This window comes from Zootoca vivipara, chromosome 15 (assembly GCF_963506605.1).
Source record: "Zootoca vivipara chromosome 15, rZooViv1.1, whole genome shotgun sequence".
NCBI lineage: Eukaryota > Metazoa > Chordata > Lepidosauria > Squamata > Lacertidae > Zootoca > Zootoca vivipara.
In genome coordinates this window covers 5,316,789-5,339,269 of record NC_083290.1, presented here as the reverse complement: position 1 = coordinate 5,339,269, position 22,481 = coordinate 5,316,789, and the positions used below count along the sequence as shown (strand labels likewise).

At 45.6% G+C, this 22,481-nt stretch overlaps 1 protein-coding gene across 7 annotated transcripts in view; it reads left to right on the top strand.

Annotated features, from left to right (window-relative positions):
- The window catches only part of BCAS3 (BCAS3 microtubule associated cell migration factor), a 463,105-nt gene that overhangs the window by 410,332 nt on the left and 30,292 nt on the right, over positions 1–22,481 (top strand). The window lies entirely within an intron of this gene.

The window sequence follows — 22,481 nt, the reverse complement described above, 5'->3', positions numbered from 1 at the left end:
GTAAATAAATGGCACCAGACGCCATTGATTGGACAGGGTTGCAAAGCGTCCGGCTCTACTTCCCAGGCTTTACCTGTTCTAGAGAGGGAAAGCAGGGAGGGAGAGAAGGCTAATGTTTCATCCACGCTGGAGGAGGTTGTTACTCCTCTGACACCTTTAAAAGGGTACAAGTCCCTGATGTGAGCTTTGTTAAATGATGACTTGTAATCTCTTTATTCAGTTAGCTCATTTGCCTAGCACTAACAGCTGAAGAGCTGCTTTGCAAGGACTTTGAAAACGCACAGGAAACACTTGCTGTTAATTACTGGAACATGGAAGGATCTCACAGGATGCAATCAAGAAGGATAATTATCAGGGAACGTTTAATTTTTAAAAGAAGGTGGGAGAGAACTGGGGACACGTATGCTGAGGATGATAATGGAGAGGAATGTGAAAACGCAATCGCACAGACATTTCACTTTATGCACCTTGAATCATCTTGGGAGGGCTTTTCCAGTCCAAAGGACTATGTAAAAATATGGAGATAAGGAGGGAAATATCAGGCCCCAGGGGGCTAATGTGGCCCTCCAGGCCTCCCTCACAGGCCCTCAGAACTATCCCTAGGTCACACCCTCCTTGACTGCTTGAATACGTCTGATAATTCTGATAATGCTTCTCGCTTGCCTGCATGGAAGATGAAAATAGAAACATCTGGCTCTTGTGTGGCTGAAATGTAGACTTCTATAAAGAGGTGAGACCCACATTCCTAACTCCATCCACTTTTGCTTCTGGCTCCACCCAGTTTCCCCCTCTGGACACCACCTGCATGTGGACCTCAGAAGGTCTTCTGAGGAGAGGCAGCCTCCAAGCTTTTTCAGCTTGAGATGAGAAATCACCTGACATAGTGTGTTGGACTTCAACCTGGGTGACCGAGTCAGACTGTTGGTCCATCCAGCTTAGAATTTTCTACACTGACTGGCAGTGACTTTTCAGGATTTCAGGGAGGAGATGTTCTCAGCCCTATCTGAAGATGCCAATGATTGAACCTGGGACCCTCTGCGTGCAATGCAAATGCTCTTCCACTTACCTACCATATGTCCCTTTCCCCAGGCAAAGACATGGTCCATTCTGACTGTTGCATTGTATGTCCCCACCTCCAAGTGTCTTGTTGCTACTCTTTTATCTGGCCCCAAACCCTTTGTTCTCTTGCCCTGCTTAAGACTGGTGTGTTAGTCCTTTAATCCTCATTCCGCCAGAAGTTTGGATGGGATGGAGGATGTTTTTGTTTTATTTTTGGAACAACTGAGCAACGCAGCCAAGGAGCACACGAGGAATGCAGTTGCTAGGACGGAAGCCAATTGCAGAAGCAACTGTCTATAAAAATTGTCCACTCTTTGGACAGCAAATCCCTGCACTGAATATTCTACACTCTTAATACAAGCAGCACACGACATCCCTTTGGGTATCTCGAGGTTGCTGCCTGAACAGGCTTACATCAAGCCAACTGGGCTGCGAGGCAAAGGGAAGCTGCTCTGTCTTGGCCACACCAGGGAGCAGAGCAGAGCTTGGATATGAAAGCCGACAATGTCGGGTGGGGGGCAAATATTAATGTATTTATTAAGCAATCCGAACCGTCTCTTCATCTGTTTTTGCCAAGATAACGGAAGCTACTTGATGTAGCACATATGGCTGAAGGGAGCACAAAGTAGAGCATGCATGAGAGATGGAGAGAGAAGGACGGAACGTGTTCACCCCTTGAGGTCATTGGTTTGCATCCAGCCCAAAACCAACGCCAAAGGATGTTACCATCTGACAGCTCTTTGGTGGCCTGTTGGAAGGGATTTGGTGGTTTCTGATGAATCCTGTGTGGGCAGGTGTCCACGTTACACTTGGCAGCAAGCGGTGTTCTCGCTTGGCAGCCTGGGTGAAAGGCATCGCAGAGGGGAGCAGCTGGGGAGGTCGGCTGCATGATTGGACTGCCTCCCGTCATCTGCACGGCAGGGCAGAGATCACCCGAGAGTGAGAAGAGCCGGGAGGACTTGCAAGAGCGTAAGAAGCTCTGACACATGATGCCAAAGGTCCATCTAGTCCAGCATCCTCTTTCTCACAGTGGCCAACTGGGTGCCCACAGGAAGCCCCGGGGGCATGGACAGGAAAGCAGGAGCTCTATGATCTTTGGTTAAGAGTACTCCCCACTAACATCACTTTTGCTCATCACAAAGCTTGATCCTTTTGCTAATTACAAAGGTGCCTGGGATGAATGAATTACGAGAAGCAATCATTCAAATTTTTTTAAAGGCTTATTCTTTGTAATGTGAGACTAGTCACATCAGAATGTCTTGCATTGCCAGTAGTAGGAGCCACCTGTGTGCCTGGCTTTTTCCGAGCTGAGGACACCTGCCTACTGTTCATTTCCCTATATAGCAAGGATGGGGAGAACCTGTGTCCCTCCTGATGTAACTGAACTACAACTCCCAGCAACAGCCTTTGGCCCTGCAGACCAGGGCTCATCTAGGCAGCAACATCTGCCTAGATCTCCTTAAAGCCATCCAAGTTAGTGATTGTCTCTACAACTTGATGCCTGCCAACCTCTGGTTGACTTTGATTAGTGGTGGCTCTCCAGGGTTTCAGACAGAGAAGTGTCTTTACTGTCACCTACTTGATTTTTATTATTTAAACAGAGTTGCACCTTGGACCTTCCACATGCAAATCATGTGCCTTCTAATGCAGCCATTGTTCATTCCTGTTATTTATTGGATGCTTTTAAGGACCAAACTGTAGCAGAGAAAAATAAAAACACAGTAGAACCTCAGGCAATATATGAAGCACTGAGTAGATACAAAAAAACAGGTGCGTTTTGAGAACCTGAACTAAATTGCCTCAACTCTCTTAAGGAAGGCACCCCTGCTACAGTGTGGACCAAGAGCGTAGCCAGGAATTATTTGGGGGGGGGGCAGGCTTTATGTTAGGGGAGGCAGAACTGAGTTATCTGTGATGCACTCTCCCTCCTGCATTTTCCAGCAACTGGCATTCAGAGACATACAGTCATCCCTTGGATCCCAAATGGCTTGGTACTCGGACATTTTGGCTCCCGAACGCCACAAACTCAGAAGTGAGTGCTCTGCTTTGCGAACGTTCTTTGGAACCCGAACATCCGACGGGGCTTCCACGGCTTCCGATTGGCTGCAGGAGCTTCCTGCAGCCAGTCAGAAGCCATGCTTTGATTTTCAAACGTTTTGGAAGTCGAACTGACTTCTGGAACTGATTCCATTTGACTTCCCAGGCACGACTGTACTGCCTCCAACAGTGGAGGGGAGAACATAGACAGACATCCTGGCTAGTAGCCACTGATAGCCTTCGCTTCCATGAATTTGTCTAATCCTGTTCTCAAGCCCATTCAAGCTCATCTCCTGATCACCGTCTTCTTCCACTAGCATGAGATATATTGCTCTTATATTTAAATTATGGCCAGTGCAATCTATACTTGGAGCAGACCCTTGGACGTTAATGGGCATGGCTAACTAAGACCCAGTTGGTTTACTCTCTGTCCCATTTAGTTGGATACAACCCAATGTTTCTAAATGTGTATATATACAAATAAGAAAGCACATGCAAATTTCGTGCAAATCCACATTTTCTTTTGCCCTCTCACTCTTTTTAGCAATATGCTTCCTCTTTGGAGGCAATTTGTTAATTGGACACCTTGACAACCAATAAGGGGGCTCGGAGGGTTGCGGCCACCATACTGCAGCAAACAGATTGGTTGGCTGTCTTTGTTTAGAAGGCATTTCTTAGGTAATTATCTTCAGCCAACTCTGCTCTTTCAACTTCAAGAAGGTTGGCGTATCCAGGCACAAAGCTGGAAATGAAACACATCTGGAGGTCCGAAAGGGGACAGCGGCTGATTCTTATTTTGCTGTTTTCTGTGTATGCGATTTTTTTAAACAACAACAATGAAGAACAAAAGTTCTGTATCTTGCTAATTGAATGCATGGACTCTTTTTTCTCCTCCTTTTTATTTTTTGAAAACTACACCCGGATTCTGTTCCTACATGTGCCATTAATGGGACTCTGTCATTTGATCTCATCAAGGCCATTTTGACCATGTGTTTGTGGTATTCACTAAAACGTGTGAGACTTGAGTTGGTGGCACGTCCTGACCCTCCAGTCAGAAGGACAACAACTCGCCAAGGGGTCTTGCACTTCCCTTTTAATGTCTTATTTGGCCAACAGCAGTTCCTTGATCACGCCAAGCCATGGAGATACTTCTGTTCATATTACAATCCCAAATGACCCTACCAGGCCAAAGTTGAAAGCAGAGGAACTATGGCTTGCCTTCAATGAACATGAGAACATACAAAGAGCCTGCAGAGAATATCTATCATTGCTGGTAGCCTTCAGTAGCTCTTTCCTCCATGAATGCTAGCCAGTGAGTCTACTCTAACTAGAACTTTGTTGGATCCATTTTTGTTTTGTTTTTTTAAAAAACTGAATGGAAATGGGAGGCATGCTCCCCAAAAAATGATACTAATTCTTCATTCCATTATCATCTTTCTTTTTTTAGAACTAATGGCTGGGGAGAGAAGTGGTACTCAGGACTAGGGCTGTTGTGTGTGGAGATTTGATTCTCTACCAGAAAAGACTCAGAGCCCATTTGTAGAGCACAGGGGTGTGGGTTGCTTGTAGAGATGGGGACGAATCTGATTTGGTTGACATTTAAAGAAGAACCTACCTAATTGCACTTTTCAGAACAAAATTATTATTATTATTATTATTATTATTATTATTATTATTTATACCTCGCCCTCCCTGGCCAAATCTGGGCTTAGAGTGGCTAACATCAAATATATAACATAATACCATAAAATCAAGCAATCATTTAAAATCAAATCCTAAAATCAAATCAGAATCAAAGTGAAAGAGCCAAAAGAAGCTGTCCTTCCGAATTTGCACATCTTCGAACTGTGCAATGCAGTTCTCCAACAATTTTACAGAAATGTGTATATCAGGCGTAAAGTGTGCCTGAAAAATGAATACTTTAGCTGAAGTATCATACATAAAGGCTTTTTTTGTGTAGGGGCAATTGCTTACAGGATTGTGTACATTACTCAAAGCTGCGTACAAGAATGTATTTATCAGCAGAAAATGGCCTTAAAATGCTATTGAACTTTCACAACGGTTTTTCAAAAAGAAAAAAATAAATTGCTGCAGAAATGCGGAGAACTGAAGTTAAGATTGGAAAAACGGGAAACGGGAAAAAGCCAAATTGACAAGAGCAGCTCCATCCCTCTTTGCAAATGGGTCTTGGGTTCAGCCCTCGGAATTTCCAGGTAGAGGTGAAGGAAGCTTTGAAACCCTGGAGGATTCCTGCCAGTCACGACAGATGGCACTGTGATCTGGTTGAACCCATGTTTAGACTCGGTGTATAAGGCTGCTGCTTATGTTCCTTAGCCCATTGGATTCTGTTCCTTCCCAGTAAGCATGCGTAGAATTGCAACCGGTTTTTCTTCCCCAAAAAGAAATTAGCGTGGGTACACAAATGAAGCTTTCCCAGAATCCGCAGTTCACATACATAGATTATTTTGGGCATCTTTGCAGCCAAAGTCTTCTCCGGCGTGAGTCCCAATCGGTTTTAGTGATGAATACCATATTCCGTTGAAACTAATCACATATTTTAAACAGGCAAGATATCTCTTCCCAGATGGTGGTTGACCCTCAATTAGTTGAATTCTTCAGCCACAGACTTATTTTAAAAATTCTTTGCACAGGAAGGTTCTTCCCCGCGCGCGCGCACACACACACACACACACACACACACACACACAATATAGGTGTTTTTTCCTCTCTCTCTTCCCAATGCCCATAGGGAACAACGCTGTAAAATACAGCCCTAAATTGTTCCCAGGCCTCATGATGGTCTGATTATCCAAGTCGGAGGACGAATAACCGAGTTGCAGGGAGGAGGGGGAGAGATTCGTAAATGTGGAACAATGTGACAATGATCAAATTACTGGGGTCCGTAACGGTGTCAAGTGCCCCGTTAGGGCATTTTTGTGTGTGTGGTTGAGCATTGTTGGATGATGCCCAGCAGCGGAGAAGTTGGAAGGCGGGGGAAATGGTCGGCCTCTCGCTCAGCAGCAGCATTGGACAAGTCTTCTAACTTTGGGGGTCCCCGCATGAGGTGAGAAATGAATTTTTACAGAGAGAGAGTTTAAAACAGTGTCTGTCCCCGTGGGTTGAATCCAACTCAGTTCTACATACAGCAGGCCCACAGAAACTAATGAACCTAAATTAAGCATGTCCGTTACCATCGGTGGGCCTACTCTGAGTAGGACTAGCATTGGCTGCACCCCATGTGTGTGCCTGGGTGGCTTACCTCTTCCTTGACTAATGGTCTACTTTTAGGTAGCGGTCGGTATAGGTAGCTGCTCTGGCACACAGAGCGGCGGGGGCGGGGCGATCTGCCCACGGGGGCATGGCAGCGATCCACCCGGGGGGCACAGTGGCGATCTGCGCACGGGGCGCCGTGGCAATCCGTTCAGGGGGGCGCCGTGGCGAGCTGCCCACAGAGTCCGCCTGGCGGACGCAAGCCCCACATTGCCATTTCAGGCAGCCCGGGGCCCCGAGCCACCAGGTCACTCCCAGGAGAGACACGTGGCTTGGGCACGTGGCAGGCCAGGCCCTGCTGTAAGTGCCACCCCCCCCCACGGTGTGCCATTTTGTCACCCCCCTCAGGCATGACACCCGGGGGGTAGCCTCCCTGGATTCCGCTGGTGTATTTATGTTTTGTAATTTTGCTGCCTCTAAACCATGGGGAGGAGGCACTTCTGGCTCTCTAGAGGCCTCTCTATCAGACTCATCAAATCATATCATTGGAAGGGACCCAAAGTGTCATCTAGTCCACCCCCTGGCTCCTCAGGACTCTAACCAAGACCTCAGTATCCCCATGGATTTCAACAGGGGGTTCCACTTGCAGGTCTCCAGTGTGGAGAACGTAGCAAGAGTGTGGCTGCTGCCCATCTAGTCCAGCATCCTATTCTCACATGGCCAACCAGACGCCCCAATGAGAACTTGAAGACCACAGCCCTTTCCATACTCTCTGCCAGGCAGAGAGCCTTCTCAGTAGTGGCACCCATCCTGTGAAACGCATTCCCATCAGATGTCCAGGAGATAAGTAACTACACAACCTTTAGAAGACATCTGAAGGCAGCCCTGTATAAGTTTTAAATGTTTAATGATTTATTATGTTTTTGTATATGCTGGAAGCCACCCAGAGTGGCTGGGGCAACCTGGTCAGATAGGGTAATAATAATAATAATAATAATAATAATAATAATAATAATAATAATAATAATAATATGATGCCTAGTGATGTTAACAGAGTCTACATAATACCAGACGAGCCCTGCCACAGATCAGGCCAAAGACCTGTCTAGCCCAGTGTCCCGTTTTTTCAAATGTTAATTCTTAGAATCATAGAATCATAGAGTTGGAAGAGACCACAAGGGCCATCCAGTCCAACCCCCTGCCAAGCAGGAAACACCATCAAAGCATTCCTGACAGATGGCTGTCAAGCCTCTGCTTAAAGACCTCCAAAGAAGGAGACTCCACCACACTCCTTGGTAGCAAATTCCACTGCCGAACAGCTCTTACTGTCAGGAAGTTCTTCCTAATTGGACATGCCTACCTAATTGGACATGCCTACCTTGCCAGGCTGTTGTAAGTTCTGCAACAAAATAATGTGGCGTTTGCAAAGTAGGGGTGGAGCACCTTTTAGCCTGAGGGCCACATTCCACATCGTGGGTGACCTTCCGGGGGCTGTGTGCCTGTGGTGGGCGGGGCCAGAAGCAGAAGGGGTGCATTGCAGCCACGCAAAAAAATGGGGGCTTCTGCACCCCACACAAATCTTCACCCAGGGATTCAAAAGGCACAAGCACAGTTCAGGGGCACATTCTATCCAAGCAAAAGCACTTGAGGAGGGCATGGAGCACAGCCAGTGAGGGGCATGGTTTGGGAAGGGGAAGTGGCCTAAGGAGAATCCCAAGGGCCAGAACAAGAGGCCTGGAGGGCCACATTCCGGAGAGTCAGGCCTGAGATCCCCCTGTCTCTGTCCTTAAAAAAAAAGCCTGCTAAATGCAATTAATAATGATTATGTGTTATAAACAATAGCAGTAATATTCTGCACGCTCCTTGATAAATGGAACATGTCAGCTGGGCTGCCTCGCGCACCCTCCACTTTCTCCCCTGAGCTTCAGATGAAGCCTGAGAGTAATTTAAACTCAATCTGGGGTTGCATTCGAGGGCCTTTCCTCCAATCAATTGGGGAATGAGAACCTCTGAAGTCGGAATTTGTTTTAACCAAACGCATTTAAGATTATTATTCATAAACACACATGTTATGGCTTCGGCTCTTTCACTTCTTCCTTTTACAGCCCCTATAAATCGCATGCAGAACACAAAGGCCCTACGTTCTCAAATAAATGTTCTGCAGCCGTCGTAAATTATCTTTTTTCTTGCATTCGTAATGAAAGAGAGAGTGAGGCGGGGGGGGGGCGGGAGTGACTGTTTGATGTTTTATATCCTCTTCCCTAAAATGTAAAAATATGGGAGATGGAGCCAGATTTTATCTCGTCGGAAAATAAAAGCGGAATTGTTTCCTACTTGGGTTTTTTTTTTCCTCCGCCCCTCCCTGCACCCGAGTTCTAGGTTTAACAGCTTCATGAAATGTTATGCGTAGGTTTGGAATACATTTTGCATTAATGTGTGCTTGTGTGCCCATCCATGCTTGCCTGCCTCAGTGTCCACTTTCAGGGTTGTAAACCTAAAATGAATTACAAACACTAAGAAGTGTGTGTGTGTGTGTGTGTGTGTGTGTGTGTGTGTGTGTGTGTGTGTAAACTAGAGGGGGGGAGTTTTATACAAATGTATGTGTGTGTATAAACACATTACATGCATGTTATATATGATATGCTTCATCACCAAGCTCCAGTTGTTGCTATTTTTTCAGGATTGCTCCTCATTTTTTGGCCTCTTGCCCCCAACCAAATCAATGTCCCTCTTTTGCCTTGGAGGGAAAATTTGAGGGATCTTTTTAAATAATAATAATAATAATAATAATAATAATAATAATAATAATAATAATATTGCCACGGTGGTGACTTGGATAATGTTGTCATTCTTAACATGTCAGGACTCTGAGTAGGAGGGGAAATAAGCATCTTGTACCTAGCACTCGGACACCATTGGAACATAGGAATAATCTACTTTACACCAAACTGAGCTATTGCCTGGCTAGCCCAATATTGCCTGCAGTGACTGGCAGCAGCTCTCCAGGGTCTCAAAGATTTGAGATCCCCATCCCCTGCTTTGGTGTTCTTCAACCTGGGGTCACCAGATGTTGTTGGACTACAACCAGTGCTTTTTTTTCTTAAAAAATGTTTAGGGGTACTCTCATTTTCCTACTCATATTGAAACGCTGCCCCTCAATGAGGCCAAACTTAGATTCGCAAAATGCTTAGGCTTGCATCCCCCCAGAAAAAAGCACTGACTACAACTCCCATCATCTCCACCCAGCTTAGCCAAGTAGAGCATGAGACTCTTAAATCTCAGAGTTGTGGGTTTGAGCCCCACGTTGGGCAAAATAGTCCTGCATTGCAGGGGGCTGGACTAGATGACCCTCATAGTTCCTTCCAACTACACAAGTCTGTGATTCTATGGTGAGAACATCTGGTGACTCAAAGTTGAAGAACATCCCAGACTTTGTCCCATGTCCCACATCACAATTAAATTATTCAGGCACAACAGATTGATAGGAGACAATCCCAGAGCGGGACTCATACAGAGATCCAACAGCCAGACTCCCCAAAGAGCAGATGATATGCAGAGTTTCTCTCCATTGGGGGAGCGACTGAAGGCTCAAAGCAAACCTATTGAAGAAATGCTGCAGAACTGCCCATCTTCCGGTGAGAATCGGAGGATAGCGACTCATGCACTGTGGCCAGCCTCATTCTCCAAGCATTCTTCCCCTTTGGAAGTAGCTGTTTTCTCATGGTACGTGAGAATCAATCTGTGAACTGAAGGACAGCCGTTCTTCAAAATTTGCATTTCTCTGAATTTTGCAGTGAAGTTCTCCAAACAATGTGCATTAAAATGCATCTGCTAGGTTAAAGTGTGCATGTATAACTGGAATTAATGTGGGGAAATGCATCATAGCCAAGGGAAATCACTTTGCAAAAATGCTTATATTCGAGGGAATTCGCACTATCGTGCTTATGAATTTTCATGAGGACTTTTTTTAAAAAACCAAACCAATGGGGAAATGTGGAGAACGTAACTTGCAAAGAAACAGAAAGACTAAAATTGACAGATTCGCCCATCCCGTCTGTATGTGCTTTGTTTTCTTTTTAATCTCACCCTACTGAATGTTTAGCACGTTCAGACCATAGAGGCGGGCCCTGCCTCAGCCTGGCTCTCCTGGAAGAGGGCCTGCTTGCAAAACTCACGGCTTCTCTAGTTTGCAAAGCAAACTTTTGCCTTGTACTATTTACCTTGGCAAATGCCCCACCAGATTGATGATCTGTAAAGTGGATTTGTTATTTGCCTGTTTGCTTTGGCAGTTCTTGAAAGCAAGTTCCCCACCCCCCCCTGATTACAGTCCCAGATGTCATTGCATACATTACCCTTCGCTCCAAGTTTCTCCTAAAGTTTTAATTTCCACTGCAAATACCATTAAGCTTTCCTTCTTTTTCCTTTTTTTCCCTGCACCTCTTTCTTGGTACTTCAGCTCCAAGAAGGCAGCCCTCCTCCATTCCCCATTTGATCACTACATTGTTAGCCCTCTCGGCTTCTTCTACTGTATCAAAACAAGCAGCCAGTTGGAGAAACTCAGCTATCCAAACAGGTTGGGTCCCATGTTCCTGGGTGTTTGACTAAAGCTGGCAACTTTTCTAAGAACAAGTCGCAAATGCAGATGAAGCCATCCATATGCCGTAGGGGACGGAAGAAAATGAAAATGCAGAATGGCACAACAGGCACTGAATCCTGCTTCCTAACCATATTGGTACTCATTTTAACTATGAAGTTCCTAGATATAGCTGCTGAAAGCTCAGAATGCAGGGCTTGTGTATGCATGGGTGCTAAATGGGATTTTCAATGGTTGGTAATATCAGTGGCAAAAACTGCAGAATAATTTAAGGATAAGAATAAGCATATTTTCAAAAGGTATGTAGGCCTCTGGATTCTTCTTACTCTCTCTTTGGTACAGAATTTGGGTCACCCGGCTCCTGTACTATCGATTGCCATTTACTTTGGGCTGCTTCTTATTCATTTGGTTGTTTCAATGTGTGTTTAAAAGCGCTTGATGTTCTCACAGAGTAAACACCTGTTTGGAAAAACATTGGAACCTACTTCATATCAGGCTTAATTGTGATCTTCAGACTGTCAAGAGAGAGGTCTGCTCCATCATCTGCCCTCTGATCCATTCAATCTTATTAGGCCAAGGATTTTCACTTTACACGAAAAGCATAGGCTCTACCACAGACTGGTGGCATTTGGGAGGCCACTGTTTGGTGCTGGACCAACAGGGAGGGCCCTGGACCAGACAGGGTGCTGAGACTAGATAGGCCTCTGGTCTGATCCATCTGGGCTCTCCTTACGCTCTTATACTGGGGCATTCACGCTTTATAATAATATATAATAATGATTTATTATTTATACCCCGCTCATCTGGCTGAGCTTCCCCAGCCACTCTGTGCAGCTTCCAACAAAATATTAAAATACAGTAATCCATCAAACATTAAAAGCTTCCCTAAACAGGGCTGCCTTCAGATGTCTTCTAAAAATCTGGTAGTTGTTGTTGTCTTTGACATCTGGTGGGATGACATTCCACAGGGCGGGTGCCACCACCGAGAAGGCCCTCTGCGTGGTTCCCTGTAACTTGGCTTCTCACAGTGAGGGAACCACCAGAAGGCCCTTGGAGCTGGACCTCAGTGTCTGGGTAAAATGATGGGGGTGGAGACGCTCCTTCAGATATACTGGGCCGAGGCCGTTTAGGGCTTTAAAGGTCAGCTTTGAATTGTGCTAGGAAGCGTACTGGGAGCCAATGTAGGTCTTTCCATCAATGGCCTCCTGAGTTGGGATCCAGCAGTTCCTGGTTTGAGCAGCACAGCAGTTCCTCACACATGTCAGCTGCAGTGTCATTGCAATGTATCTTAATCCACACACCACTCTCCTCCCAGCTTGAACAGAGAGTGTAGGATATAGCACCGTAGTTTAGTGGTAGAGATCCGCTTTGCATGTAAAAGGTCCCAGGTTCAGTCCTTGGCCTCTCCAGGTAGGGCTGGGGGAATCGCCAGCCCGAAACCCTTCCCATTGGGGCATCTGGTTGGCCAGCTATGAGAACAGGATGCCGCACTAGAAGAGCCATCTAGTCTCATGGCCTGATATTCTCAAGGCATATACCTCTTTAAAGCATCAGGAACTGCAAAATGCGGATCTAGTGGAGCAGGCATGCCTATTTCCACGAGTAACAATATAGCCCATAGCCCAGGAGCAAAAAAAAAGAAGAAGGTGGATTTTTGACCAGCACTGAAAACTCGCCAGGATCACCTTATTTTGGATCTGAAACTATGCAAGCTCACCTCTCTCGAGACCATTTACAGAATCCCTTTCTGGTCCACAAGAAGTAGCGCTTACCAACCTGTCTGCTGTGTAAACGTCTCACCAAGGACGCCATCGTTAATGCCCTTGTCTCCCCATCAGTGTCCGGATAATGCTTCTTGAGACACTCTCCTGTCTCCATCCATTGTCCTACCAGACGCCAAGCTGTGTGTGCAGGAGGATTAAGGGCAAAGAGTGCTACCTGTGTTTGTCTTTATCTCTGTGGCGGTGTCTCCAGACCACAGTTTCTCTCATAAATGAGCAACGGCAAGGCCCCAAAGCGCTTAGCTTTGACTCTTTGGTGTTTACCCAATTCCCACCCCCCCACCCCGAGTCTTTGGTTGAAGTGCCATGGGGGGGCAGGCAAAATGGAAGAGGACACAACTCCAAATAGTTTCAATTTTCAGCAGAGGGGTAGCTTGGAGGAGGGTGGGCTTTGTGTGTATGTTTGTGTGTGTGTTTAGTAGAGAGGGAGTCTCGAGGATTTTGTTTTTGAGCAGCCCATCCAATTTGTACTTCCCAGCCCACTACCTAATATGCGAATGAGAAAGCAGGGTAAGTTTTCAGTTTTCACATCTCTTCTAAATTTTCAGTATGGTTCTCGGCTCAAATAACATAACAGAAAGCCTATTTTAGGTTAAGATGTGTACAAAAATTAGCATTGTAGAATGAAATGCACACAGAAATGTATGTGTCATAATGACATGTATGCAAACACACACACACACACACACACACACACACACACACACACAATTGCAGACTGAAGTGGAAATGGAATGGGACAGACTTAAAAATTAAGGCATGCAAAACCAACACCAAGAAGAAAATAGACTGATTTCAGCTGGAGTAGGGATGGGCAAATCTGTCCCTTTCAGTTTCTCACCGTTTCTCATTTTTCCAATCTTAAGATCAGTTCTCATTTCTATATCAGCTTGCAATAACAATAATAAACCTTCCTCGTCAGCATTTTAGTGCAAATTTCTCACAGTATAGACATTTTTGATGCTATTTTGCCAAATGTACACATTTTCCCAAAGCAATTTCTCCTATATAGAGGTGTTCGTTATTTTCACTAATATATGCATTCTTATGCACCCTTTCCCCCCAGTGTGTGCATTTTTATACACATTACATGGCTGGATTCCTTGTAATATTTGGAGAAGTGCAGATTTAGAAGGACGTGTCCTGGTTCACGATTGTTTCAGAAAGTGCAAATTAGATAAACTCACCTTTAGATGCGAACTGAATTGCATTTCTTCCCCATCCCCAGCTTGGAATGGTTGGGGCTTTCTTTGTGGCGAAAGAGCAATACTTTGTGCTTGGAAATGTTTTAAGTTGAAGAAGCAAACTCATTTTCCTCCCAGTGAGTTTACTTTTGGTGGAAGAAAGAAAAGGACTTCTTTGCAGTGATTCTGGCAAAAGGCCCAAGAAGCCTCCAACTCTTTGCTATATAGTAAGCAAAATGAGCTGATTAAAAACTCATTACTCTGTTGAATAGTTTTCTTAACTGTGTAAAGCAACTGAGGGAGACAGATAGATAAATAGATGGATTCTATGTCAATTGTTTGGGGATGGTGGGGGGGTTGGATGAGCTGATCTTTTATTTTATTTTTATTTTATTTTTAAAAAAATCACTTCCTCTTCTATTGTGTTTGAAGTATCTTTGCACTGACCTGTCAGGGTTGGATTCATCCATATGGAAGTGTTTCTTCAAGTTTTTTAATCATTTAAAGGGGGGGAATGCCGATCCGATTTGCAGATGTCTCTGGTTTTGTTCACAGACAGCAAGCCCGACTTGCTGCAGGTTTCTGCAGAAATGAGTCAGGGTAAAAATTAATGAGCATGCGTGGCGCAAAGACCGCATTCCGAAGGTTGAGCTTTTAACTGCCCTGGGGGAAAGCCCCACCACCCCAAGCCCAAGACCGGGCACTGAATTCAGCTTCCTGGGGATATAGACACACACACACACACACAGAGAGAGAGAGAGAGAGAGAGAGAGAGAGAGAGAGAGAGAGAGAGAGAGAGAGAGAGATTCTAGACCTTATGACTGCACATTTTTCTCCTTCCTCCCCCCCCAATCCCCAATTGCACCCATAGACTCAGTTGTATTGTGTGTTTGGGATAGGATGCCCACAGACAGCAGTTCCTCCACTTTGCAGATGTGCCTACAGGCTCAAAGAGGTTGGACGACGTCCCACCTGATCCTGTACTTCTCTTCTCCTTAATCACATCTTTAAGCCTCCATAGTCCGTCAGCCTTTAAAACCAAAAAAGGATCTTACTCTGCTTATTTTTATCTCTAGTTCTGCTAACACGGCAAAAGGTCCCCGCTAGGGTTAGTTAAAACAGTGAAATAAAATTTGAATATCTACCCACACCCTATTATACACACACAGAGAGAGAGAGAGAGAATGGTATTTTAGCAGTTTATATAAACTTCCAGTGAGCCATACTGACCTCAGCCCTCTCCTACTCACTTACAATGACTCTACCCATTCCTCCTGCCTTCTGTACCAGGAATTTCATCACAGACCCCTCCCCGCATAGATCCCCTGCTTCTTTAAGCGATTCGGTCTTTTCTCCCTCACTGCCCTATATGCCAAGAATTTTGTCCCAGATACCCATAAACCTCGTGCCTTCTTAAGTGACTCTGGCCCTTCTCCCTTTCTGCCTGCCATTCCAGGAACTTGGACTCAGATGCCCATAGTTCCCCTGCTCCCTTAAACAGCTTTTTCTTTTTCCCTCGCTGCCCTCAATGCCAGGAACTCCTCCCAAAAGAGTTGCTTTAACTTTCCCCTTTGAACAGAGCTGGGGATGCCTCTTCTAAAATGATGCTTGCTGCAACAATATTTCATCTTTAACAAAAACAAAAGTAAAATACGCTTTTTCTCGTATGCAGAGCTATTTTTCTAGAAAAGGAGGTGCTGAAACTCACCATGAATGGCTCTTGCCTGAGGAGTTCCAGTGAGTTCTGGCTGAAAAAACCCTTTGCTCGTATGTACCTGTGCCGACCCTCCAAGTGTCCCTATTTTCCAGAGTCAGTTTCCGATTTCAAGAAGCCATCCTGGTTTCTAATTTGATCCTGGAACATCCCGCTTTTCCTTAGGACATCCCTATTTCAATGGATAAATGTTGGAGGGTATGGAGTTATGCAACCTCTGAGCCAAGGAGATAAGTAACTATACAACTTTAGAAGACATTTCAAGGCATAGGGAAGCTTTTAAATGTTTGCTGTTTTATATGTTTTTATATACTTTGGAAGCAATTGGGAGATCAGGTTTGGGCTGGCATCAGCAGGCGTTGTTCTCAAGGACCACCTCTTGCTGACACAGCTGCCCCAGGCCCCCTCCAGGTGCCAGGAAGCCACCACTGCAATTGCCCAGAATGCATTGTGGACAAGCACAGTGGAGGCTGGCTGGCTGGCACCCTTCAAGAGAGCACCGCCGCTGCCATCACTGCTGAACCATAGCTCAGTAGCAGAACATGTGCTTTGTGTGCAGAAGCTCCCTGGTTCAATCCCTAGCATCTTGATGCAAGACGATGGGGAGAAACTCCCTACCTGAGAGCTGCTGCTAGTCAGTGTAGACAATACTCATCCACACTTATGCCTAGAAAGCATAGGACTGAGCAGTTTTGCCTTTGCTCCATCACTTCCGCCCGAAAAAACCTGCTCTTTAGTGCTGAATCAGAGCAAACGTCATTCCGGAGAAAACCCAGTTGATGTTCAGCGGTAACCTGTGAGTTTTCCAGGGGGGAGTGTGGGTTGCTCCTGACATAGATAGACCAATGGTCTGACTTGGCATAAGGCAGCTTCCCATTCATCCAAAGAATACTTGTGTAAGAAAGTTTAAAGAAACACATGCTCCATAGTCGTCGTCTTCTTCTTCTTCTTCTTCTTCTTCTTCTTCTTCTTCTTCTTCTTCTTCTTCTTCTTCTTCTTCTTCTTCTTCTTCATGCCTATGAGAAGCTCCCTTTCCACCTCCTCCTTTGCGTTTGCTGCCGATCTCCCAATTTCCCCAGCGCACGCAAGAACCAGGCTCACAGAAGGATAAACTCTCCTGCCCTTTTGAGTCCGGTCTCTCCCGCAGATGAGAATGGGATGAGTTAAGTGACTGAAAGCCCGAGGCCAGGACGTGCCGCCTGCAATCATTTTTTCACTCCATCATCTCACCTTGCGATGCCACGCTGCCTTATACAGCCACCAGATGGCTGATGAATAATATAAGTGACAAGGGCAAACCCTCTCAAATGCATTCAGAGGAGAAACTTCGAGATGCCGAGGAGCTGGCTAGTCCTTTGGCTCAAGACCAGCTGGGGTTTGTTTATGCCCTTTGACTGAATCCAGCAAGCGGGCTGCGCCATTGCCTCAATTAGGCCAAAGTCTATAGGAAAAGAAGGCTCTCCGTGAACTAGAGGGATATCCTGGCCTTGTTTTGTTCCGTCTGTGTCGCCTCGAGTGCCTGCATCGTCTGTGGCATCCTGAACTCCCTTGTCTAATGAACGCTTTAGAACACATTTCCTCCCTGCTTCCTTTTGGCCTGCAAAGCTCTGTGCAAGCGTTGAAGTACGTCTGGCTTGAGAGAGGGAGAGTGTCTCTCCCCCCAAGCTATCGGAATGCATCCGCACTAAACAAAACTGCTTTTTGCAGGGTATGTAATTAACCTGTGGAATTCATTGCCACAGGATGCGAGCATAAGCAGTTGTTGTTTTCAAGTGTTTTAGATGCAGGAGCAGTTTTCAAAGTTCCTCAAGGATTTTTCAGGTCAGTGTATCTGCCAAGGTATTCTCTGTGTTTGGCCTGACCATTTTAGGATTAGTGTTGTTGCCAAAATCAATAATTAACAAGATCCAAATGTGTCTGGCTAACAATGCTTGACTCCGTTTACAAAGCAAGTTCTATTTATCCTCCGACAGGTCAGATTACAATTTCAGACTATGCCCTCCCCTCTCTGGTGCCTTGAAAGCTTTAACATTCTGGTGACCTGATTCCTTGGTATGGACATCAGTGACATCAGATTCCCTGGAAAATTCATCCCCCAGGGACTCCTTGAACCTGTAAGCAAAGATATGGGGTACAGCCCAGACCCATGTGCTCTCATTGGGGGTTGAACACATGCAATGTCTCCCCCCCCCAAAAAAAAAATAGCTGTGCATTTCAGGGGGGAATATGGGTTGTGTTGGGCAAACTGTCCTTCCTTGCTTATTCCACCATTAGCACCCTTTCCATGGATGAATCTCCAGCATTTTCTGGGTGCAGAGTGAAAACCACTGAAATAGATCAATGACTATCCACAGTCAAGGGTAGTAAATACTTATGAATACCAGTTGCTGGGAACCACAGGAGGGTCCTGCTTGCTGGTTTCCCACAGGCATCTGGGCAGCTGCTGTGAGAAAAGATCCCAGACTTAATGGGTCGTTGGCCTGCTCCAGCAGCCAAGCTGTTCTTATGTCCTTCTTTACCATGCAATGCAATAGGAATGGAGATTCTCTTGTCTTGAAATCAACCCACTGGTCTTGCTCCAATGCTGAACTGGGATCTTGTCTCCAATTCTAACAGTGCTCATTTTTCCTTCCACTCTTGTCTGAGATTTCTGATTTCCTTGCCTTATTCTTAGGCAGCTGCAGGGTTATGTTGGTTACATCTCTCTCAAAGCTAGCCTAAGCCCTACAGTCGGACTGGGGCCTGCTCTATAGCCTGGGACAATTTTGACACAGGAATGTCATCATTTCCCCACCTGTATCTATCCCTGCTCCCTGACTGTGCGCAAAATCTGCCCATGTTAGCCATCCATAGGTCAGCTGGCTCAGTCACATGATTCTCCTGAAGGTCATATTACCTCCTGTTGACCAGCTCCCAATATGACTGCATCGTAGCACCTCATATTTACCCGTGTTATCTTCTTTCTGCAAGTGAAACTCCTTTTTTTGCAGTTTAGGCGTGTGTGTTTTTTCTGGGAACCCCCGATGTTTCGTGAACTCAACAGAAGCGCAACTGAAATGTTAAACTCCTTGGCTGAAGGCTCCACCACTTACTCTCAAGAATTATTCAAACCCATCCGTGGGTCTCAGAGTGTAATCAAAAACATTAGTTGCTCCAAACAAACAAGCCCCACATCAAGGATGAAATGTCGGATTGCCTCCCCACCCCACCCCACCCCCCGCTTCTCTTTTACTTGTGGCTAAATCGGATTCCTTTCTAAAAGCATAATGCATCCTTTTGTATACAATCATCTGTGCGCATGCAACACACCACAGGGGTTGATAATGTCCCCGATAAACCCGGCTGTTTTCTTAAGCGAAGCGAAGCTGTGTGTTTTTTCAATTGCTTCTGACAAAAATCAGCATTTCCTGATTCTTAGTGGTGTGATGTTGGTAAGATACAACTTATGCGTCCCAGACTTTTCGGTGAGGTCAGAAATTACTTGTTATAAAAACCAGGGCTCAAATGCTCAGGCTTCAGTTCAGATCACAGTTATTCAGTTACATATACAGATTGGTTGTGCTTGTGACATCTGTATCCCACCCTGCTTCTGGGTTGCTGGGGGAGAGAAGTGTTTTTAGCATCGCGACAACCCTGTGAGGTAGAGTAGGTTGAGAAACAGTGGCTGCTAAGGATTCGTCTGCTTTGTTAGGGGTGTGGAACTTTCAGCTGCATGCATGCGGCCCTTCGTGAAAGTGGACCCCAGAAAGAGGAAAAGAGGGCAGGAGTGGGGAGCTGAAATGGATGGAGAGAAGGGAAGACAAGGGAGGGAAGGCTTCTGTATGCAGTCAGTTCAGAGCTCTGGCAGCCTGCTAGGTAGGGAAGAAGAGAAAGGGGAAAGGTTTCAAGGAGAAAGGGGTGCAGAAAGAGTAGGGGGAGCAGAGAGAGAGAGAGAAGTTTGATTCAGTTCACAAACCTAATTCACACTTTCCAAAACAATCCATGAACCAAAACTCTGCCTACCAAAAATGTGTATATATGGAAAATTCACACTCAAACACTGGTGAGTTTTCATGAGGATCTTTTTTGCAGGGTCAAGGGGAATTGTCAACTTATATGGAAATGTGGGAAACTGAATGTAGGATTGGACCACTGAGAAACTGAGAGAAGCCAGAATTGACGAATTCACCTGTCCCTACTGGCCGCTGCTGATCTTCCTGTGAAATCTGCTGCCACAGGAGAATTCCCAGTGTGTTTCAGGAGAGCTGGGCAAGACAGATGTGGATTCATGGGTAGACCTCCTCATGGTTTGCAGTAATTCAGCAAGCATTTCTGGCTCCCCAAAGTTTGACGATAGAAAGCAACATTGCTAGAAAAAGAAATTCTCTCTGCAGCTGGTGTGGTAGCAGTTACTGATCTCTCTGTTTCCTTGTTAAAAATATTAGTAGTGAATTTTAAAAGCTGTTAAAAAAAGCAATGGTAGGAGACTGCCTGGTCTATAGTCACTCTTATGTCGATTTGCATCCCACTGTGTGGTTCAAAGGGTGCGTAGGTAACTGGCTCCACCCACCCTCAAGCCATCATTTTGCAAACAGATCTGATTGCTGGGCATTGGGGTTTTAATAAAATAAAAAGAATGTAACACCTCAACCCTCACTCTTGGGATTATACTCCCTATACCCTCCAACATTTCTCCGATAAAAATAGGGACGTCCTATTCCATAAAACAGTAATTATAATAATTTTATTATTTATACCCTGTCCATTTGACTGGGTTGCCCCAGCTACTCTTGGCAGCTTCCAACATATCTAAAAACATAAACATTAAAAAAAAAACCCTTCCCTATACAGGGCTGCCTTCAGATGTCTTCTAAAGATTGTATAGTTATTTATCTCCTTGGCTCAGGGGTCACATAACTCCATACCCTCCAACACTTCTCTGATGGAAAGTGGGACATTCCAGGATCAAGTCAGAAACCAAGATGGCGTCTGTAAATCTGGGACTGTTCCCTGGAAAGTAGACGCACTTGAAAGGTCGGCCCTCCTTCTCCCAGATGATGACTCTAAAACTTCAGGCCCAACCCACAGCTGGTCAGGCAGAGGTGCTGGCAGTGGCGTAGCAAGGGGGGGCGATGGAGGCGGGTCGCCCCGGGTGCCACCCTGGAGGGGGGTGACACTCGGCACACACACACCCCACTGGGAAACTTTTTTTCCTGTTGCATGAGATTTTTCAACTGTTCTTATATGTTCTTTCAATGCTAATTTCATATAAAGTCAGTTTTGTTCTGTAAGCTCTAGGGTTTTTTTTGCAATTCATGTTTTTCACTTTTCACCAGAGCCGTGGGGGGGGGTTGATTAAAAAAAATCTGCACTGGGTACCACCTGGGCTTGCTACGCCTCTGGGTGCTGGTGCTGGGATCTGAAAAGGTAGTAGATCAGAATCTGCTGAGCTCATCTCTGATTCCACATGTCATGGCTTCATTCTGCTGTGGCTCCACCCTGGGCTTCTGGGTTCTTCTCTAGTGTTCCAGAGATGACCACCTTAGCCATATTAGAAATCTGTAGCTGGCAATCCTATCAGCAGCTGGGAGCAGCCACTGAAACAAAGGCAGCTTTTCAACCAATGGTGCATTCTTTTGTTATAGTTTTCTCTCTCTCTCTCTCTCTCTCTATATATATATATATATATATATATGTATATATCTTCTATTACCTTTGCCCAGACCAGACTAGAGCAGTCTTTTTTGTCTGGGCCTCCTTGGCTGAGGCTTTCAGTGAGGTGGGCTGGGCCTTGTGCTGAGGAAGTGCAGATCCTCCAGAAAGGAGAATAAAAGGTCAGGAATAATCCAAAAGGACAAGCTGTGCAGATCTGTGTGTATATTGGGTTTCACATATGAAACCCAGTCGTGATAAAGCTGATGGCTTTGGAAACATCTACTTTGATTAATGAAAACATCGTCCGCGTCGACTGCGGGTTTCATACTTCAAAAGATCGGCCAGGATTAAGGAAACGTCGGAGGGGTGGGGGAGGAGGCGGGAGAGTTGATTATTCATATCACATCCCAGGAAACTATTTTGTAAAAAAAAAAAAAAAAGTGCAAAAAAGGGAGGATTTCCAGAACAGAGGAAAGAAAAATGACAAGTATTTTCCCGTTTGAAAGCTACAAATAAATTAGGCAATCAAGAGAGCCATTAACACAGAGCAGGCGGTGGTTGTAAAGGGGGAAGTTTGCAGATGTCTGAGCAAGGGTGTGGGTTGGTTCCCCCTCCCCTTTTTGTATCTAATACTTTTGCTTCATTCATTCTAGAGCCCCCACTTCTGTAAAGGAGTTGGAATTGTTGGGTGGGTTTCAGTGTATCCAGTGCTTTTGGGGGGGGGTGTTACGCAGGGGTAAAGGTCAAGGGATCCCTGACCATTGGGTCCAGTCGTGACCAACTCGGGGGTTGGGGCGTTCATCTCGCTTTATTGGCCGAGGGAGCCGGCGTACAGCTTCCAGGTCATGTGGCTAGCATGACTAAATCGCTTCTGGCAAACCAGAGCAGTGCACGGAAATGCCGTTTACCTTCCCGCTGGAGCGGTACCTATTTATCTACTTGCACTTTGACGTGCTTTCGAACTGCTAGGTTGGCAGGAGCAGGGACCGTGCAACGGGAGCTCACCCCGTCACGGGGATTTGAACTGCCGACCTTCTGATCGGCAAGCCCTAGGCTCTGTGGTTTAACCCACAGCGCCACCCACGTCCCGTTAAACATTTTGCATACCCTTAAACATTTTGTCCATTTACTATATTTTCCCCGAAAATGAGAGTTCTCCTAAACATTTTTTTAGAAAAAAAGCACTGAATGTAGCTATTAAATTGACCCATTCTTTAAATTGAAATCCATTCCTTATAGAGGATGCTCCAAGATAAAATACAGAGCTC